General features: G+C 39.1%; 2 protein-coding genes and 1 pseudogene across 2 annotated transcripts in view; all 3 read right to left on the reverse strand.

The window, feature by feature from the left end:
- LOC105227099 (uncharacterized) overlaps window positions 1-21,443 on the reverse strand; it is a 401,109-nt gene that overhangs the window by 236,939 nt on the left and 142,727 nt on the right. The gene's annotated exons all lie outside the window — the stretch shown is intronic.
- The window catches only part of LOC125775372 (uncharacterized), a 211,079-nt gene that overhangs the window by 4,919 nt on the left and 184,717 nt on the right, over window positions 1-21,443 (reverse strand). The gene's annotated exons all lie outside the window — the stretch shown is intronic.
- LOC125777541 (uncharacterized) lies at window positions 15,592-19,775 on the reverse strand (annotated as a pseudogene).

Genomic DNA, 21,443 nt, shown 5'->3' on the forward strand with positions numbered 1-21,443 from the left:
TGAGGCATTGATGAGTGCGATAGAAAGACGATATGGTAGTGAGCACCGGAAACAAATATACCAGATCGAACTGCAAAATAGGGGTCAGAAGATGAACGAGTCATTGCAAGAGTTCGCAACTGAAATCGAACGACTGGCTCATTTGGCAAATGCAGATGCACCTGTGGATTACATTGAGAGGGTAAAAATTCAATGTTTCATAAATGGAATTCGTGATGTGGACACCAAACGCGCCACATATGCATTGCCAAAAAGAACGTTTGCTGAAACGGTTTCGCACGCCCTCACACAGGAAACAGCTTCCCTACTAAGTAAACCAGCACACAAAGTACAAAGGGTTGAAATGGAACAACCGGCGCTGATGGAAGAAATATTGAAGACTCTGAAGACAATTGCTGCACTGCGAGTAAATACAACAGGAAGATGTTTCAACTGTGGAAAAGCGGGTCACTTTTCCCGAAATCGCAATATAAAAGTAAACCCATCAAAACGGAAACAACCAACAGATAACGAGGACGGAGCATCCACATCTCACAAGTCGTTAAACTAAAACGGAACAGTTCAAAGGGGCGTGAGCTGGTTCCCACAACTATTTGCCCCGCCATCTCGATATCACAAATAGGTCGCCATGACAACAATCTTACTATCAACGGCATCGTAAATGGACGACTGTCAACGCTTACTTTGGATACTGGTGCCACACATTCAATTATCCGACCGGATGTGGTAAGAGGAACGGTTGAACCATTAGTCGGTTGCAAGCTTCGAACGGCCACCGGGGAGGAAGCAGCTGTCGCGGGAAAAGTGTTTTGCAAAGTGATGATTGGTACCCTGGAAGTTAATCACATCTTCATCGTAGCAGAAATCACGGATGAAATTATAATGGGAGTAGATTTCATGATTGATCACGGGGTTACTTTGGATTTAAACAAGCAAATGCTGTTTTGCCAGAACATGGAGATGCCTATAAACACCGGATATGTGACCAACGTTGAAAGTAAGAGGGTGATTGTTGATGATAATCAGAGTATTCCACCAAAATCTGAGGCGATTGTATGGGCCAAAGTGAATGGAGGAGGTGGGACTGAAGAGTTGTGGATTGTGGAACCAACAAAAATAGATACACCCATATTGGTAGGAAGAACGCTTGTGAAAACTAGTGAAGACGCCATCATTCCGGTCAGAGTAGTGAATGAATTCAACACGCCTATAAGTCTGAAGAAAGGAGCCGTAATTGGACAGTGCCAGAATATAAGTGCAATAGCACGATGCGAACGGTCACAACAGAAACCTACTATTGAGCCACAGCAGATAAGTCCTACACTCCTAAATAATTTGCTGAACGAACTGCATGGAAATGAAAAATTAAAAGCAGAAAAACTATTAGAAAAATACGCATCCATATTTGCAAACGAAGGAAACACAGGAAGAACCGGCATTGTCAAGCATCGCATAAATACTGGAGACGCTAAACCAATCCGACAAGCTCCGCGTAGGGTTCCACTAGCAAAACGTGAGGATGCTAACAAAATTATTGAAGACATGCACAAAAACGGTGTAATCGAACCTTCAATAAGTCCATGGAGCTCACCTATCGTCTTAGTTAAAAAGAAAGATGGTAGCACCCGTTTCTGCGTAGATTATAGGAAGTTGAATGATGTCACAAAGAAAGACAGTTATCCTCTACCAAGAATCGACGATACATTAGACACCTTGTCTGGAGCGAAATGGTTTTCTACATTAGATCTACAAAGTGGATATTGGCAAGTCGAGATCGATGAATGTGACCGTGAAAAGACCGCTTTCAGTATGGGCGACGGGTTATGGGAATTCTCTGTGATGCCATTTGGGTTATGTAATGCGCCTGCAACGTTCGAGCGACTGATGGAACATGTGTTAAAAGGACTCAACTGGAAGACATGTTTGGTGTATCTTGATGACATTATCATCATGGGAAAAAGTTTTGATGATCATCTGAAAAATCTAGAGGAAGTCTTTCAGCGAATAGCATCAGCCGGATTACGCTTGAATCCCAAAAAGTGTTCATTATGGAAGAAGCAGGTCACATATCTCGGACATAAAGTGTCAACTGACGGGATTCACACCGAGGAAGGAAAAATAAAAGCAGTGAAAGATTGGCCTCGACCCACCAACATACATGAACTCCGCAGCTTCCTCGGCTTATGCACGTATTATCGCCGTTTCGTACCTGGATTTGCGAACGTGGCTAGAAGTTTACATGATTTAACAAAGAAGAATCGCCCGTTTGTATGGCAGTTGGAACAAGAAAAAGCGTTTGAGCAGCTTAAGGAACTACTTTGTACGGCGCCGATGTTGGCTTATCCAATACCTGGAAAGAAATTCATCCTGGATACAGATGCGAGCGCTTATGGAATTGGAGGTGTCCTGTCTCAGCTCATCGACGGACAAGAAAGAGTAATTGGGTATTACAGCAGAGTGCTCGGGAAACCAGAGAAAAACTACTGTGTGACGCGAAAAGAACTACTAGCTGTGGTGGAATGTGTAAAACATTTCCACAAGTATTTGTATGGACAACGATTCTTGCTGAGGACTGATCATGCAGCATTAAAATGGTTATTACAGTTTAAGAATCCGGAAGGCCAAATTGCACGATGGATCGAAAGATTACAGAATTACGACTTCGAAACGGAACATCGAAAGGGGATTCACCACAAAAATGCGGATGCATTATCACGTCGCCCTTGTCCACTGGAATGTAAACATTGCTCCAAATCAGAAGGAAAAGAAGGTATAATCGACGTGCGATTACTGAATATAGAACCTGAAGATGATTGGACTCCTCACCGCATCAGAATCAATCAGCTGGAGGACCCTGATCTTGCAAAGCTGGTAATAGCCAAAGAAAATGGGGTACGACCACCAAAGGAACAAATAAGTAGCGAGAGTCCAACTGCAAAAGCATATTGGGCCCAATGGAACAGCATAAACCTCGTTAATGGATACCTTCATCGTACCTGGGAAAGCGAAGATGGCAAACATTCTCGTCTGCTGATCATAGTACCGAAGTCCATGATCCCGAAAGTATTGAAAGAATATCACAATGGACCTAGTGGAGGGCACCTTGGAATTACAAAAACTATAGAGAAGATTAAACAACGGTTCTACTGGATCGGTTGTCGAGATTCCATAGCAGAATGGATAAGTAATTGCGTAGAGTGCATGGCAGCTAAAGGTCCTAAAGCCAAAAGTCGCGGTAGGCTACAACAGTACAACGTGGGATCACCATTTGAACGAGTCGCAATGGATATTGCAGGTCCGTTCCCAACCAGTACGGCCGGAAACAAATATCTACTGGTTGTCATGGACTATTTCAGTAAATGGCCAGAAGTATATGCCTTACCAAACCAGGAAGCGAAGACCGTAGCCGAAGCGTTTGTAGAAAATTGGATAACAAGGTTCGGAGTGCCCGTCGAATTACACTCAGATCAAGGCAGAAATTTCGAATCTTCCATTTTCCAAGAAGTCTGTACATTATTGGGCATCCACAAGACACGGACAACAGCGTTACACCCACAATCAGATGGGATGGTAGAGAGATTCAACCGAACGCTCGAAGAACATCTGCGGAAAATCGTTGATAAAGACCAACGGAATTGGGACAAGCGCATCCAGATGTTCCTGCTGGCGTATCGTTCAGCGAAGCACGAGACAACTGGTTACACGCCGGCAAAGATTATTTCGGATCTGATCTGCGACTCCCTGCTGATCTTAAGTTTGGAACGAATCCTACAGCTGTAAGAAATGATGGAGATTATTGTTCTGCCTTAAAGGAAGAAATGAATGAATTGCATCTAATGGTAAGACAGCATACGCATCTGATGAGCAATAAGATGAAGGACCGGTTCGATCAAGCGGCAAATTCAAAAGGTTTTGAAGAAGGTGATCTGGTCCTGTTGTACAATCCACTTCGAAAGAAAGGCTTGTCCCCGAAACTGCAGACAGCCTGGGAAGGACCCTATATGGTGATGAAACGACTTAATGACGTGGTATACCGCATACAAAGAAATGGAAAAGCACGATGTAAAATGAAAGTAGTACATTTGGAGAGGCTCGCCCCATTTGGTTCAAGAGGATTTGTGCCTAATCGAGACGATTAGGCTTTAGTGGAGGGCAGTGTTACAAAAAGTAGTATTAAGTTTTATTTGTATTGCTATATGCATCCCTGATTATGAACAATAGCTGTAGGTATATGGAATAGCATTTGTCTTGTTGTAGACATCTGGCGCCACGGCTGTCTGCTTGTCGAAACAATAGACATCTGGCGCCGCACTGTCTGCTTGTCTAGTTAAACAATTGCTGAGTCTGGCGCCGCGACTGTCTGCTTGCGTCTGGCGCCGTATAGCCGTATGTTCTGGTAATTTCCAGACGCGATATTCTAGAAGGACACGTCGGCATCAGCGAGAAGTGCGTGGCTATATAAGCCGTGGCAGCGCCAACGTAATCAATCAGTGCTAAGAGTAAACTGCTATAGTGTAGACGAGTTGTGAAATAAAGAGTTGTTGAATTAAATTAAACAGTGTTGATTTTATTTGTCAATCCAGAGATACGAACCTAACAAAGTAAACTAGCAAGAGTAAATTCGTAACAGTATGTTTGTGTTTGCAACACAGAAGATGCTAAAGGCAAATTTGTTGCATTTGTTTTTGCCACTTCATGCAGTGTCCTGATCGCCAAATAGGGTGCGCAATTGATGCCAAAGGTTACGGTTTTAAGTTTGTAGTCGCTGATTGGACTATTACTCGATTTGCGGAAGACTATACGCTGGAAATCTTGGTCATCTTCATGTACTAGAATTTGTCTGTATATTTTTTCTACATCCCCATTGAAAACGTATTTAAACATGCACCAATTTAGAATTAGCAACATGAGATCAGGTTGTAATGTTGGCCCTGTGTATAGTACATCATTGAGTGATTTGCCTGAGCTCGTACACTTTGAGGCATTGAAAACCACTCGTACTTTTGTTGTAATTTTATCAGGTCTTATTACCCCATGATGTGGCAGATAAAAAGATAAATATCTACCTTTAGATACCTTTTCATATGGTACAGCTTTTTCCATATGATTGAGCTCAAGATATTCGTCCATCACATTATCGTATGCCAATTTGAGCTCACTTTTCTTTATCAGGCTTTTTTCCAGGCTTAGAAATTGCTGGACTGCTGATATTCTAGAGTGGCCTAGAGCTATGGTTTCAGGGAAAGTTGGTTTGAAAGGTAATCGCACAACATAACGACCATGTTCGTTTCTTGTTGTTGTGGATTTGTAATAGACTTCGCATGCCTGGTCTTCTTCTGAAAGCTGGGTGATTTGGGGTAATTCTTCTATTTCCCAAAATTTTTTAAGTTGATTATTTAAAAATTCGTTTGAAATGTTTTCCACTTGTGTGGTGAAAGAATTGATTTTTTCAGGGACTTGGCCACTTATAATCCACCCAAAGATTGTATTTTGGGCTAACAATTTATTGGAGATTTTCTCAATACCTTCAAGAATTATTTGAGGTATTAAGTCACTGCCTAATAATATGTCGATTTGTGATGGAGTATGACAATTGGGATCTGCTAATTTGAGGTGTGAGCATTTTTCCCAGTGTATTTTATTTACTTCATAGCATGGAAGCAAATTTGTAAGTTGCGGTAGAACGATGGCTTGCGCATCTATTCTAATATCCGCATTTGGAGATACTATCGTAATTGGGCATATTTTGTTCGAATTTTGGATAATTCTTCCGCCCATTCCCGAGATTTGGAAATTTGAATGTTTTATTGGCAATTTGAGCCGATTTTGAGCTTTTGATGATATAAAGGATCTTTGAGATCCTTGATCTATTAGTGCTCTTAGTTTGAATAAATCACCCTTATGTGCTATGGTGATGACCGCAGTGGGTAAAAGTATTTTGCTTTCATTTTCTGAATGAAGCGCTTGAATTTTTGCTGCTTTAGAGCAACATGGTTTTTCTTCCCTTTTTTCGGGATTTGAGATTTCGGGATTATCACTTTTGGTTGTAGTGACTAACCCGGTGGTTTTATGAAATTGATTTTGCTTCATATTTTGAAAGTTCGTAATATGAAGCAATGAGTGATGCCTTCGTTGACAGTACACACAACTAAATTAGCTTTCACAGTCTTTTGTCGTATGAGCATTCGACAGACAGTTGATGCAAAGTTTATGTTGTCTGACAAGATTGTTTCTGTCAGATACGGATAATTTTTTAAATTTCTCGCAAGATCTTATGTTATGACCTCCCTTACAAATTTCACATACTGGTTGCCATTTATTAGTTTGGTTTGACACGAAAGTGTGACTTTTATTAACGTGTCTATTGTATTGCATATTGTTGCTGGCTTGAGGTTTGAACAAGTTTTTACTTGAGTCATTTTGATGACTTTTTAGATTTATATTTTTGTTGTCAATTCGCTCAGCTATCTCGTATTGAGCAGTGAGGAATGCTTTCATTTGCTCCCATGTGGACATTTTTTTTCTTTCCACAAGTGATTGTTCCCATCGTAGTAACGCAGCATCAGGGAGTGTTTCTGCACAAATAGTTACTATGATGGGGTGCCACGATTCTGTGGAGATATTTTGTGTTTTTAAAACTGATATGCAATTAGTCACTGTCGAGTATAAATTTTGAAATTCCTGGCTGGTTTCTTTTTGAATTTTTGGTAGATGTAATAATGTTTTTATTGGGTTTTCTATCATAACCCTTCCATTTTCGTATCTTTCGACTAGTGCTTCCCAAACCAGCTTAAAATTTTCGTCATTTAATGCGAATCGCTTGACGATACTGCCTGCTTCCCCTTTTGTTTTGTACCTTAGATGGTATAACTTTTGTGCTTGTGAAAGTTTAGGATGGTTTATATAAACGGCAGTGAACATGTCCCGGAAGGACGGCCACTGGTCATAACATCCATTGAAAACTTCAGTATCACAAGCTGGTACTTTTAGATACATGCCTTTATCTAGGTCTTCTTTTGGTGTTGTAACTACTCTGGGAAGGGGAGTAGTGGCTCTACTTGGCCTTACTAAACTTATTTGTTCAGTGATCATTCCCTTTGTTAACTCATACTGATCGCGGCAGTTATCACACTTGGCTGTAGCCGAAGCTTTTGCGTTTTCTGGGAGTTCTGCGTCGTCAGTATCTAGTACTGTATCGTACGCTGCCAGAAGGCGAGCCCAGAGATTGTTCACACTTTCTAGTTTTATATTTAAAACTGATTCTGTGATGTCAGTAATAGGGGAAGCTTGAAATCTTGTACAATATCTTATAAAACTGTCACTTTCTGTGATGAATCTAGATATTGTCTGATCTTTTGATCTTTTTTGTTTTATACTCTGCTTTGAGCGTGTAGCTTCAGCAGGTGTGCCTGTGTGTGTGAGGTGTTTTTGGCTTAACCTCTCTTGATTTGTCAGATTGCATTAATTTGAATAGAGTTTGAAGCTTTTAGCTTAAAGTTTTGTCAACTGAATAATTGTTTCAAAATTAATATTGCTACAGCAATGTAGTCAAATAGAAAAAGAATAAATTAAAAATTTTTTTTAAAGAAGATTTATTTTTGTAAAAATATATATATTTTTGTAAAATATATAATGTGATCAAATTTTCGTTTCGCTACCGCAAAGATTAATCCTTTTTGGTTTTTTTTTTTTTTAAAAGTTCGATATTTTATAAAAATGTAACATATAACATTTGCTAATCGGACCTAAATGTATAAATGCACGGGAAAAAGAGTAATATATAATATGTATATGTTTATACACATATTTATATATTGATCCATGTATATGTGTTGAATAGTAGTTCAAATGTGAACTATTATTAGAAAAAAGAAATAGAAATTGAAATAAATAATATATGTATGTTTATATATTTATAATTATGCATATGAGTTGATGTATGTATGTCGCACGGGAGATGCATAAGTTTACCGGCATAAGGTACATATATAAATGTAATGCCTTTTTTTCTCTATTATTTCTTTATCCGTTTTTTTTTTTTTTTGTTTTTTATTACCTACCTTTGCTTGAATGTTCTACGCGATCCAGCTTGTTGCTTTAAAGCCCAAGGGGTGTCGCTGGAAATTTGCAAGCAACGAGTACATGTCTTGTGAATTGTTTTTGTTATGGTTTTTGGTAGTGTGTTTGGAGACACGATTTGAACATCCAAGCAGGTAGTTTAGTATTATTATGTGTTATAGCTTTATGCTAAATTATGTATGTATGTCTGTACTATATGATTGTGTATGCATATAAGTATGTACACATGTATGTATATTAAAATTGGAAAATTTGCAATTTTATGAGAATATGCTTATATATATGTATGTTTTCTTTTTTATATATGTATGTACTATAGATTTCGTTTTCTTTTCGTATCCTCCGCTTTTGCTTAGGGTTTGAGCGATCCTGCTTGTTGCTTTTATTTATAGCCCAAGGGGTATCGCAAGAATTATCGCAAGTTACACTTGACTTAGGAAAAATTTTTTTGGAACTGTTACGAACAGTTAACGATGTCCCGAAATACCGTCAAAACTGTACCTTAACATACATACATATATATGCGCATAAAAATTGAATTTATATATTTTTATATATCAAAGGAAATTTGGAACGGACTCACTTTTATTTCCGCCAAGGGTTTTAGGTCATTGAACCTTTACTCTTTTTTGTGTTTCCTTCAGTTCCTTTTCCGATTATGTACGTCCAGCGCTGTCCCTGCTGATTTGCTGTCTTCCTCTTTGGTGTCTGTTGGTGTAGTCTCCCGTGACTATGTATAGTAGTTGTGTTTTGTGTAGATGAGTATGTTATTACACCGCGCCCGTTTGCTTATTTTAATGTTTGTATATTTCTTACACTTTGTCCATAATTATACCGCGCCCGTTTTTGAATTTAGTAGGTTTGGTTTTTGTTAGTTTATTTCGCGCCCGGTTTTGATTTTAGTGGGTCTTTTTTTTTCACTGTTTCTTTATATTTCAAGTTCTTTTTTGTATCTTTTTCACATCACTTTCTATTTTCTGTGCGATTCTGTGGTTTGTTTCGTTTTTCACTGTAACTTTGTTCTTTAATTTGTTCACGTTCACTTTGTTCACTTATACTATGTTCAGACCGAAAATTCAAAAGATTAGATTACATTTAATCATTTCATAACAACAGTGTTCTCACTGCCGTTAGAAAGATCAAAAAAAAGCTGTTATTGTCATTCATGAAGTCACATCGCTTAATATTTATCAAAAGAAAAGATTGTCATATAGTAGTTTGAAATAAAAGCCGTCTTTTTTCAAATGTTTTCCATATAATAGAAATAGTGAATGTATTTTTTCACTTGTTAAGTCGATTTTCAGGTGAAATTAGATTCATTGCTATAAAATAAATTTGTTTGTTTACATTTTTTCCCTTTGTATTGTCTAAATCAGCTGTGATAATGTAACAGTTTTCCAGTGCTGACTAGTATTTTTCCAGTGCTGACAAGTAGATTGCGCAACATCAGAGTCGCACGGACAGATTTAGCGTGGATCAGTTTCAAATCATTTCAATGAAGTGATTTGGAACTGTCATTTTTGTATGGCGAAATCTTGATAAATTATTAAGATTAGTGGGATAATCCATTCAACGGCCGAAATCGTGTGATTAAGTGTCGGTCTGAACATAGTATTAAACTCTTCCTCTTTTTGATGAGTTTTGTGCTTCAACCACTTGCGCACTTGCCAGGAAGTTATTGAAATTTTTATCTTATTATTTTCTTTTTCTTAGGTGCCTTGTCGAAGGACCATTTGGTAACGTGTGGCACTGGTATACTTACGTGGTACAGTATACGTATGAGATCGAAAATATAAAAAAACGCTGATTGTCACAATCGTTATAAAATTTATTATGTTTGATTACACAATATATGTATATACCATATATCCTATGTATATATGAATGTTTATTTAGGATTTCTGCGGAACCCACTGCTGCACACGGTTGGCGAACTCGGCGATTCACTTCACTCCCGTCACTTGGCGGTTTTAATAGAAAAGGAAATTGCGGTTGATAAAAATTAATAAAACTTAATATCACGGACGACTTTCTTGCTGTGCGGATGGAACGGTAAGAGGCCAATCCCGGTCGGGTCAATCCCTTTTGATGGTTTGGGTGGTGAATATTGACTGACATTACGAGTCGTCTCGTTGATGATCGTATGGTTGTTGTGTTGCAGTGTTGTAGTAATGATCGGTGTTTGATTCGTGTGTGTGTATTGGGGTATGCTGTAAGCTGTTGTGTGATGAGATGTTGTAACGTGACGTGATGTGATGTGGGATGCTGCAGAACGCTCATAGCTCATGTGAACAAACTGTATTTATTCAAATTTAAATAAACATGGAAATGTACCGAAGTGGACTTTGAAAACTAGAATGTCGATGCCATATAATAGCAAAAAATGTTTCTTAAAGTATTGTCATATTTGGATGAAATTCAATGAGAAAAGTAAAAATTGCATTACGCGAACACTTTTTGAATTCACTGTATATTCTTGTCTCCTCTCGCGTGACATACATATTAGACTAGCTTACGACACATATTTTAGCTGCGGATGTGCGACTTAAAGGTTTTTAAGATTGGAAGTCATAAAGGAATATAATAATACAAGTATGTTTTTTTTTTAATATTATCAATTGCTTATTTTTTGGTCATGGTGTAAAAATAGTGACCCAATGTTATCTTTACAACAGCAAAATTTGCCTAATTTGGATGAAAAACTAAATAACTTTGAAAATTACCTTTTGGCCTGGTATGTTGACACACCATTTAATACAATATAAACAATAGGGGGATTCTCTTGCTCTTGCAAGATTGCACGATGACATAAAATGAAAAAAACCTATACCGAGCACCAATTGTAAAATCTAGTGATATATGAACGGCTGATTCGGTCAATTTATTGAGAATGACTATTGTGAATTGGCGCACATTCTGTATTCATTTTTAACAAAAAAAAGTAAGTAAGTAGAATACATAAAATCTGTTTATAACTTACCTTCCTCAACAATTTAACGGCGTAATATGTCTTTATGTAAAATGACAGCCAAAACAGGGTTGCAATTATATTTTTACGTGTCATTGAACGAAAATAAACATGGTTTTGGTCTCACATATTTTACAGCCATTTCAAATAATTTTCTGCGTGTGTTTGTTGTTGTGCCGTTGCATCAAGTGAAATATTCTGCAATTCGTGCATGGTGCAAGGGTCTTTCAAGAGCAAGAGAGTACCCCTAATTTGAAACAAACATTTTGGTATTTTAAAACATCCATCAAAGGAATATGGTCTAAAGCACACAGAAAAGAAGCTGTGTTCCTTAAAACGAATGAGTGACGAACGGAACGTAGGAACATCCGACAAATGTTTGATCCACCGGGCCGGTAGACTAATTGGCCTGAAGAATTTAACCAGTGAATAGTCCTTCCTTCCTGCCAAATTGCCATTCACTCCCGTAGACTTGAAATTCTCAACTTGATCGAATCCGCAGTATATAATTGCCTTCCGAGTATTCAATCCGAGCGCTATGGCCTGTGTTCGACCACGGGTAGACACTGGTCTTCCCGAATTGTTTCCGGGAAGTGCGCCCGCAGAAGCACCGTAGCTCTATCTTCTGCGCTGGTCGTACATTTTCCGTCGCTTCTTTTGATTGTTGGTACTGTGTCAGTCTTCCCTCTGGCCAGTGCCTTATGCAGCCTAGCTGTTTCAGGTGTGGAGGTGACATTTTCACAGAATCCCCTAAAGCTTGCCTGCTTTGCAGACCTAATCTCCTTATTATATAAGGTGAGACCTCCGTACGTTTCGCTTTGTTAAACAGCCTCCGTACCTTTTTTCTGAAATCTGACACGCTGCTCTCCATTTCTGGGACCGTAACGCTATTGCCAGTCTGCCCCTCCCTGCTCAAATTCTTACTTAGCATACGCCTTCTGAGGGTTACGTCTGGCGGAAGTTGCTTGACCTCAGTGTTACCAACTCTCAAAAATATTTATCCCTAAATTTGTGTCAAAAGCCCCTAAAATCGCCTTAATTATTGAGTTGTCCCCCTAAAAAATATTTACAGTAGACGCTCTATAAAGTTACGCTTTCGGGAGTAGCGTAACTTTTAAAAACGGACTTTTAGAGGTTTGGTTAAGAGATTTGTAACCAATAGCCAATGATAATGTGCATTTCCTCTCAATTCCTAAACAGGCTATATAAAATAACCGCCAGTGGCCTGCGTCAGGAACTCTGAAATGTAAAAGAAGTCAATATTGTTCCTTACTACTACACAAGTTCTAGGTCTCTCGCTAGAGAGATCCCAGATTACCTTGTTGGAATCTGTAGTGAGGCTTTTAACCTCTTATATGTGGACCCAAGGCTCTTGGATCAGCAGGATGGCCAGTTTAACCAAAGTGAGCCTGCTCTCTATGTCACCCGAGGCTAGGTTCACCTGGGCAACTTCTACTTTGACGGCCACTATAATATCGGTTCGATGAGGGGCTAATCCGCATCCCCTGTCATTCGCACTGCCATCCATCGTGTCTCCTAGCTCCTCGAGGAGTTCCTGCATGGGGGGTAGCTCCCCTCCCTGAGCGCAAATCCTCTCGTCGGAGACTTTCGAAGCTGCAACAGTCCTAACCTTACCGCCTTACTCTTGCTGGGTTGAGCAGCAACCTCATCCATCTTTTCCGCTTCCTTGCTCCCGGTGGCCGTTGAAGGCTTGTATGGCCTCAAGACCACCGTGCTAAACCTATAGTATAGGCAAAATACTAGTCATCTACATATGTATAAGTTTAGTCTCCATCCCTTTATCTCCCCCTTTTTCTCGACCTTACTGCTAACTACGCGCCAGGCCGAGATGCTGAGGCCCAGGTTCTGATTCTTGACCAGACCTAGAACAAACTCACATGTGCATGATCGGTATGTCCTCCGCCCTTCTTGCGCAGAGACTCCAATATGTTTCTGAGTTCGTTTGTTCCTCTTAGAATAACTTGTGGAAAGAAAGGAAAAAAAACCTTCACCGTCAAAGCCTAGATTAAGATTAAATTTTTCTTTGAACCTACATGTATGTATTTAAAATGACAATGGTCGATAGCAAAGTGTGCAGTGCTGCAACTGATACCAAATCAACAAACATGTATTATATTTGTGGAGCCACATCTAAAGATTTTAATAATCTGACTCAGAAATTACAGATAAGTTCCAAAGCTTTCGAATTTGGACTATCTATACTGCACGCCAAGATACGATTTTCGGATTTTATATGTTATGTGCTGAACACAATGGCCGCGGCAGACTGCAAACGACATCTGTCAGATATTAAAATACACTCATTCTTATGAACACAGTCATTTTGACAGCTGCACGACTACACGAATACACCTTTATATTTGCCAACGACAGTAGGACGACAGTAGAGTTGACAGTAGAGAGATGAGGTAAAGTGGTGATGCCACTAATATGTAAAATGTAAAATTATTCACGGCTCTAACAAACTTGACGTTATTTTACAAATAAAAGCATAAAATAGCTCTTTATATCATTTGTAATAACAATTGATAATTTAAAACAAAAACATTTACCTATTTACTTATTTTTTGCATACAAAATTTCACTTTGAACAAAATATTAAAATTTCATTGAAGTAAATGGTATAGTATGGCCACAACGAAATTGTGTATGTACAAAATGGACAACTGTGTTGTTTTGTGTACATGCCGTTGTGTTCATGATTCACAACGTCATTTTCAGGTCACTGTCGTGCTGCTGCGGTCTGTCGCGGTCATTGTGTTCAGCACATGATATAACAAAAGTTGATTTTAATCTCATCTGTAGATTAAAAGTTATATAATATTTTGAAACTATCTCAAGTGGACATAAAATAGACACCAAAAGCTTTAATGAGTATGCTATGGCAACGGCCAGATTGTATATTGATCTCTTTGGATGGCATCCCATGACTCAGATTATGCACAAAATATTAACACTTGGCGCCGAAATTATTGAAAATGCGTTATTGCCAATAGGACAGTTGTCGGAGGATGCAATTTCAGTTATATCAAGGAAAATATGCTAGAAAAATTTTTAAGGATACCTTGATATTAACAATAGATTATTGTTGACCTCAGATCTACTACCCTGCAAGACGGGTAGCTGTTAGCAAACGTGTAAGCGACTTGTTATTGTTCACTTTTGCATTCGTTAAAATATTTGTTACTTTTGTTCAGAGAGTGGGAAAAAAATAACACATAGCTATTTGATGTTCAATGGTTATCTCGCTCTAACCAATGGCAAATATCGCATGCTGCCTTGTTCTAACAGAATACATACATTTGTTAGCAAATCTCTTCACACTATGTTACGGGTAACAAATTCTTTTGTTAGCGCCTAGCTTACCTATGCATTATGGATAACAAAAAGTATATGTTACCCGAATATCTGTTAGTGTTATTATTTTCGTTATCAGTTTGTTATCTATAACATATAAACATGTTAGCAAGAACAAGCAGTAACAACATTATATGTTACCCATTTGTTACTTCTAGTAAATTCAATTCTCTTAAATAAAACTCAGTTTTTTTATTATTTCGTTTTATTTAATAATACGAGGGCTGCTATATATACATATTTCTGGCCTAATAATGAAAATAGGCATATTTATCAACGAAAATGTTTTTTTTTCGTTGGATTTGGCTCGTCTTGGAAGACCCACACGGTCGATTGCTGTTTTGTTTCGGTCTCATATGCATAGATCCATGATTCGTCACCTGTGACGATCTTATAAACGTCTTTTGAAGCACCGCGATCGTATTTTTTCAGCATTTCTTTACACCAATCCAACGAGCCTTTTTTTGAGCGATTGTCAAATTGACTGGGATCCAACGAGAACAAACCTTTTTTACGGCCAGGTGTTCATGCAATATCGAATCTATGCTGGTGGGAGAAATGCATAGGCATGCCTCTATCTGAAGGTATGTTACATGACGGTCTTGCATTATCAGTTCACGTACGGCATCGATGTTTTCTGGCACTACGGCTGTTTTGTAACGACCTTCACGGAATTCGTCTTTGAGCGAGCGTCGGCCACGATTGAATTCGTTGTAACAGTTTTTCACAGTGCTATAGGATGGTGCTTCATAGCCATACAAAGATTTTAGTTCATCGATGCACTCTTGTCGTGATAATCCACGTCGAAAGTTGTGAAAAATGATCGCACGAAAATGTTCACGAGTTAATTCCATTTTTGGCCGAGATGAATTTTTTAATTCCCTGTAAATAAAACAATTGTAAATAAAACACCTAGTGTTGCCTAGTCCAGAAATATATATAGCAGCCTATGTAAATCAAAATCAAATATTTACTTAAACTAATAATTTGCCTATTATTATTACATTCGGCTGAAAAATAATACAAATTAAGTTTATTTCAGTATAAAAATTATAGTTCTAAAAATTCATATTTATAAAAGTAAAATTAGTAACTTCAACTTAAAACTAGTATGTACAACTTAGAACTAATATATACAACTTAAAACTAATATATATAGGTAATAATCAGAAAACGTATACTAATTTTGTTTTAAGTTTATGCTTTTTTTGCTTAAAACGATTGTGACTTAAGGCCACAAATCTCCGGAGCTCCCCACAGATAATGTTTTTATCCTTGTCAGGAAATATATCTAAAATGAAACGGTATAAGTTAAGGCATTCAAATGCATATCAGTAAAAAAACCTACCAAAAACTAACCCTACGACCTTTAGCTTTAGTAAGGATCCCTTCTCCTTGCGCCTCTCTAAATTGTAGTGGTACATTAGATTGTCAGAAAACATACCACGCAGTACGCCGTCCACACTGCATTTTGCGCCCTTTGACTTCAATATTAGCCGCATCTATAAAAAAAAAAGTACAGTAAAAAAGTAAATTCTTCTTCTTCTTTACTGGCGTAGACACCGCTTACGCGATTATAGCCGAGTCAACAACAGCGCGCCAGTCGTTTCTTCTCTTCGCTACGTAGCGCCAATTGGATATTCCAAGCGAGGCCAGGTCCTTCTCCACTTGGTCCTTCCAACGGAGTGGAGGTCTTCCTCTTCCTCTGCTTCCCGCGGGTACTGCGTCGAATACTTTCAGAGCTGGAGTGTTTTCATCCATCCGGACAACATGACCTAGCCAGCGTAGCCGCTGTCTTTTAATTCGCTGAACTATGTCAATGTCGTCGTATATCTCGTACAGCTCATCGTTCCATCGAATGCGATATTCGCCGTGGCCAACGCGCAAAGGACCATAAATCTTTCGCAGAACTTTTCTCTCGAAAACTCGCAACGTCGACTCATCGGTTGTTGTCATCGTCCAAGCCTCTGCACCATATAGCAGGACGGGAATTATGAGCGTCTTATAGAGTTTGGCTTTTGTTCGTCGAGAGAAGACTTTACTTTTCAATTGCCTACTCAGTCCGAAGTAGCACCTGTGGGCAAGAGTAATCCTGCGTTGGATTTCCAGGCTGACATTGTTTGTGGTGTTAACGCTGGTTCCAAGATAGACGAAATTATCTACAACTTCAAAGTTATGACTGTCAACAGTGACGTGGGGGCCAAGTCGCGTGTGCGACGACTGTTTGTTTGATGACAGGAGATATTTCGTCTTGCCCTCGTTCACTGCCAGACCCATTTGCGTTGCTTCCTTGTTCAGTCTGGAGAAAGCAGTACTAACGGCGCGGGTGTTGAGACCGATGATATCAATATCATCGGCATACGCCAGCAGCTGTACACTCTTATAAAAGATTGTACCTGCTCGATTCAGTTCTGCAGCTCGAATAATTTTCTCCAGCAGCAGGTTGAAAAAGTCGCACGATAGGGAATCATCTTGTCTGAAACCTCGTTTGGTATCGAACGGCTCGGAGAGGTCCTTCCCGATCCTGACGGAGCTTTTCGTGTTGGTCAGCGTCAGTTTACACAGCCGTATTAGTTTTGCGGGGATACCAAATTCAGACATCGCGGCATAAAGGCAGCTCCTTTTCGTGCTGTCGAAAGCAGCTTTGATATCGACGAATAGGTGGTGAGTGTCGATTTCACGGGTCTTTTCCAAGATTTGGCGCATGGTGAATATCTGGTCGGTTGTTGATTTACCAGGTCTGAAGCCACACTGATAAGGTCCAATCAGTTTGTTGACGGTGGGCTTTAATCTTTCACACAATACGCTCGATAGAACCTTATATGCAATGTTGAGGAGGCTAATCCCACGGTAGTTGGCGCAGATTGTGGGGTCTCCTTTTTTATGGATTGGGCAGAGCACACTTAGATTCCAATCGTTGGGCATGCTTTCGTCCGACCATATTTTACAAAGAAGCTGATACATGCTCCTTATCAGCTCTTCGCCGCCGTGTTTGAATAGCTCGGCCAGCAATCCGTCGGCCCCTGCCGCTTTGTTGTTCTTCAGGCGGGCAATTGCTATTCGAACTTCTTCATGGCCGGGTAATGGAACGTCTGCTCCATCGTCATCGATTGGGGAATCGGGTTCGCCTTTTCCTGGTGTTATGCGTTCACTGCCATTCAGCAGGCTGGAGAAGTGTTCCCTCCATAGTCTAAGTATGCTCTGGGCATCGGTAACTAGATCACCTTTGGGGGTTCTACAAGAGTATGCTCCGGTCTTGAAACCTTCTGTAAGCCGCCGCATTTTTTCGTAGAATTTTCGAGCATTACCCCTTTCGGCCAGCTTATCAAGCTGTTTGTACTCACGCATTTCGGCCTCTTTTTTCTTCTGTCTGCAAATGCGTCTCGCTTCCCTCTTCAACTCTCGGTATCTATCCCATCCCGCACGCGTTGTGGTCGATCGTAACGTTGCGAGGTAGGCAGCCTGTTTTCTCTCCGCTGCGACACGGCACTCCTCGTCGTACCAGCTGTTCTTTTGCACTTTCCGAAGACCAATGGTTTCGGTTGCAGCTGTACGCAAGGAGTTTGAAATGCCGTCCCACAGTTCCCTTATACCGAGTTGTTGACGAGTGCTCTCAGAGAGCATGAGTGCAAGCCGAGTAGAAAATCTTTCGGCTGTCTGTTGTGATTGCAGCTTCTCGACGTCGAACCTTCCTTGTGTTTGTTGGCGTGCGTTTTTTGCTGCACAGAGGCGGGTGCGAATCTTAGCTGCAGCAATATAGTGGTCCGAGTCGATGTTAGGACCTCGGAGCGCACGCACATCTAAAACACTGGAGACGTGTCTTCCGTCTATCACAACATGATCGATCTGGTTGGTGGTTTTTCGATCCGGAGACAGCCAGGTAGCTTGATGTATCTTCTTATGCTGGAATCTAGTACTACAGATAACCATATTTCGGGCCCCGGCGAAGTCGATCAGCCTCAACCCATTTGGGGATGTTTCCTCGTGGAGGCTGAATTTACCGACCGTAGTGCCAAAGATACCTTCTTTGCCCACCCTGGCGTTGAAGTCGCCAAGCACGATTTTAACATCGTGGCGGGGGCATCTCTCATAAGTGCGCTCCAAGCACTCATCAAAAGCATCTTTGGTCACATCGTCCTTCTCTTCCGTCGTGGTGTGGGCGCAAATCAGCGATATGTTGAAGAACCTCGCTTTGATGCGGATTGTGGCTAGACGTTCATTCACCGGAGTGAATGATAGTACTCGGCGACGGAGTCTCTCTCCCACCACGAATCCAACACCAAACTTGCGCTCCTTTATATGACCACTGTAGTAAATGTCACAAGGACCTACTCGTCTCTGTCCTTGTCCCGTCCATCGCATTTCTTGGACGGCGGTGATGTCAGCCTTTATCTTTACGAGGACATCTACCAGCTGGGCACCGGCACCTTCCCAATTAAGGGACCGGACATTCCAGGTGCATGCCCTCAAATCATAGTCCTTATTTCGTTTGCCATGGTCGTCATCAAAAGGGGGGTCTCTCGTCCGAGGCTGTTTTTTTCTTTTCATTGGGGGTGTTTTTTTACGTGGCGGGTCCCAAACCCAGCGCACAACCCTATGCAGGGGATATTTCGCCTTCTCACTTTAGCTTGCCTTCAAACGGATGTTCTTAGGCTACCCAGAGGATACTTGGTCAAAGACCGGAAGTCGTGAGCTGCTTGAGTCATATGTAAAAGAATCGTTTCTGGCCACTCCCAAGTGAATGGCGATCAGAGAACTTTCCTCACTTGCGTGAACTTCTACACATGACTCCATCCTCCAAAAGTAAATTACAATCGCATAATATTTAAAAACGAAATATTTACCATAGCATCCATGCTTTCCTTTTGTGAAAGTTTGTCTTCCACGAAGCGCACGTGCTCTTCCGATGACATGGGCAGTTTCGAAGCGAGCTCCACGTAAAACTCGTCCTCCAAGTCACCGGTGATGCGGCTAATTGAATAATGCGTCTTTGCCGCTATGACGCGGCATTCGTGCAATAATTTACTTTGTGCCTGCACCTCGGCCTATTCTGGCATCTAGAAAATTAAAATATAAAAATTAGCTTCTGCTTTAATTTGGTAATGTAATACTACGTTACTTACTTTGTCTGTTAGGGACTTTTCAATGGCAGTGAGTCGGGTCTCAATGGCATCCAGCTTCTGGATTATATCTGAAAAACATAAATGCATTTTTATAAAGCAAATACTAATACATTTATATAATAATATATTATACCTGCATGGCCGCCAGAAGATGGTGACGGTACCACAATTTGTGACGATTCTACTAGAGGAGCGCAAACGAGGTTGTAAGATATTTTTTTTAACATTTTATCTGTAAAAAAATATTATTAAAAAATGAAAAATATTTATGTTCAATACAACCTCTGTGGGGGCTCAACAGATAGGAATCAAATATCCACGTCGCAAACTGAATAATAAAAAAATATTAAGTAGTAATTTAATCAAAAAATACTGATTAAAAATGATAACTAATTTATAAAATGAAATGTTAGTACTTTATGTTAATAATATTTTAAAGTTAAGTAGTTTATAGCAACAAATATTAGTTTGAAAAAGATTTTTGATTTGTAAATACTTACAAATAGTATATAGCAGGAGGAAAATACATATATTTGAGAAGTGTCTTTTTAAAAGAGAATATCTACTTCTTAATTAATTTTTCTATAATGAGAAAACATTATAAGGGAAACATTTACTGATTTACCGAATAATAGTATTTCTGTTTAAGACTCACAATTTAACGTTTTTTACTTGCGAAATATCTTCTTGAGGTCAACATCCAAGTAAAGAAGTTGTGTATTTCAGCACTAAGGACAAGAATGCATAATTAGTTTAAAAAAATTAAAATGTAAATATCCTCTTTTGAAAAGACACTCCTCAACAGTGTTAGTGAACAGCGGAAAATGTTTCCATGTGTTTGTGCAATCTGTTACCTTCGTCTTGCAGGGTATTAAGGAATTACATGGGTTTCACAGTTTCAAAAAATCTAAAATTTTTTTTGTCTTATTAATTTTTATAACATCTCTAGAATATTGTCCAAAATTTTCAAGTTGATCCGACTAATAATTTCGGAGATACAGCTTTTGAGAACTTGTGCACTTGCAGCTAGTTAGGCTAACTGCGCCGTCTTTAAACGTGTTTTTCTCAAAACTATGTTTTCAAAGTTGATTGTCAAGATTTCTCGCGAACTACTTAACCGATCTTGATGAAATTATACACAGGTCTTCGAGATATCATTTACAAGGTCTTGAACAAAGGATTTTTTTTTAAATACAACTATTAAAAAAAAATGTCAAGAAATTTTCATCGAAATTTGCATTTTTTTATAAAAACGTCTGACGTTATTGAAAAAAGGTCGTTTTTTGCCCGAGGAAACCCATGTAACCCCTTAAGCAGCATTAGACAAACAAAAAGAAACAAAAAAGTAAAATCATTTTATGTAGAAACATTAGAAATGCTTCTACCAGATGAATCAAACACAGAATCTGATATATCAGAGGTAGAAAATGAGGAATACATAAATAATTTTTTTGATGTATTTGCTTTAATCTATAACTGATGATCACCATGTCTAAATTTTTACTCAAGTAGCATCTTGCACGAGCGGACAGGCAGATAGTCACCTGGATTTCAACTTACTAGCTACTAGTGCTATATAAGATGTTATTGATTACACAAGATAAAAGAAGATGCATCAATTTTTGAAAATTACGGATCAGTAGAGCATTTAACAAATTCAGTTATAAAACTAATTAAGAAATAATTTTAATTAGCAATTCAAGTATGCATTTTGAAATACAAATAATATAAACATTACAAAGGCAATTAAACATTGGCAATAACAGACCAATAATAGGCACTAACGAATTAGGTACGATATGGAAATGGATTTCAGATACACCTGACCATAATTATTTTATAAAAATAAAAATAAAGTAAAGTAAACAAGCCAAAGTAAATGTAATAATAAACAA

Source organism: Bactrocera dorsalis, chromosome 1 (genome assembly GCF_023373825.1).
Source record: "Bactrocera dorsalis isolate Fly_Bdor chromosome 1, ASM2337382v1, whole genome shotgun sequence".
In the NCBI taxonomy this organism is placed as follows: Eukaryota; Metazoa; Arthropoda; class Insecta; order Diptera; family Tephritidae; genus Bactrocera; species Bactrocera dorsalis.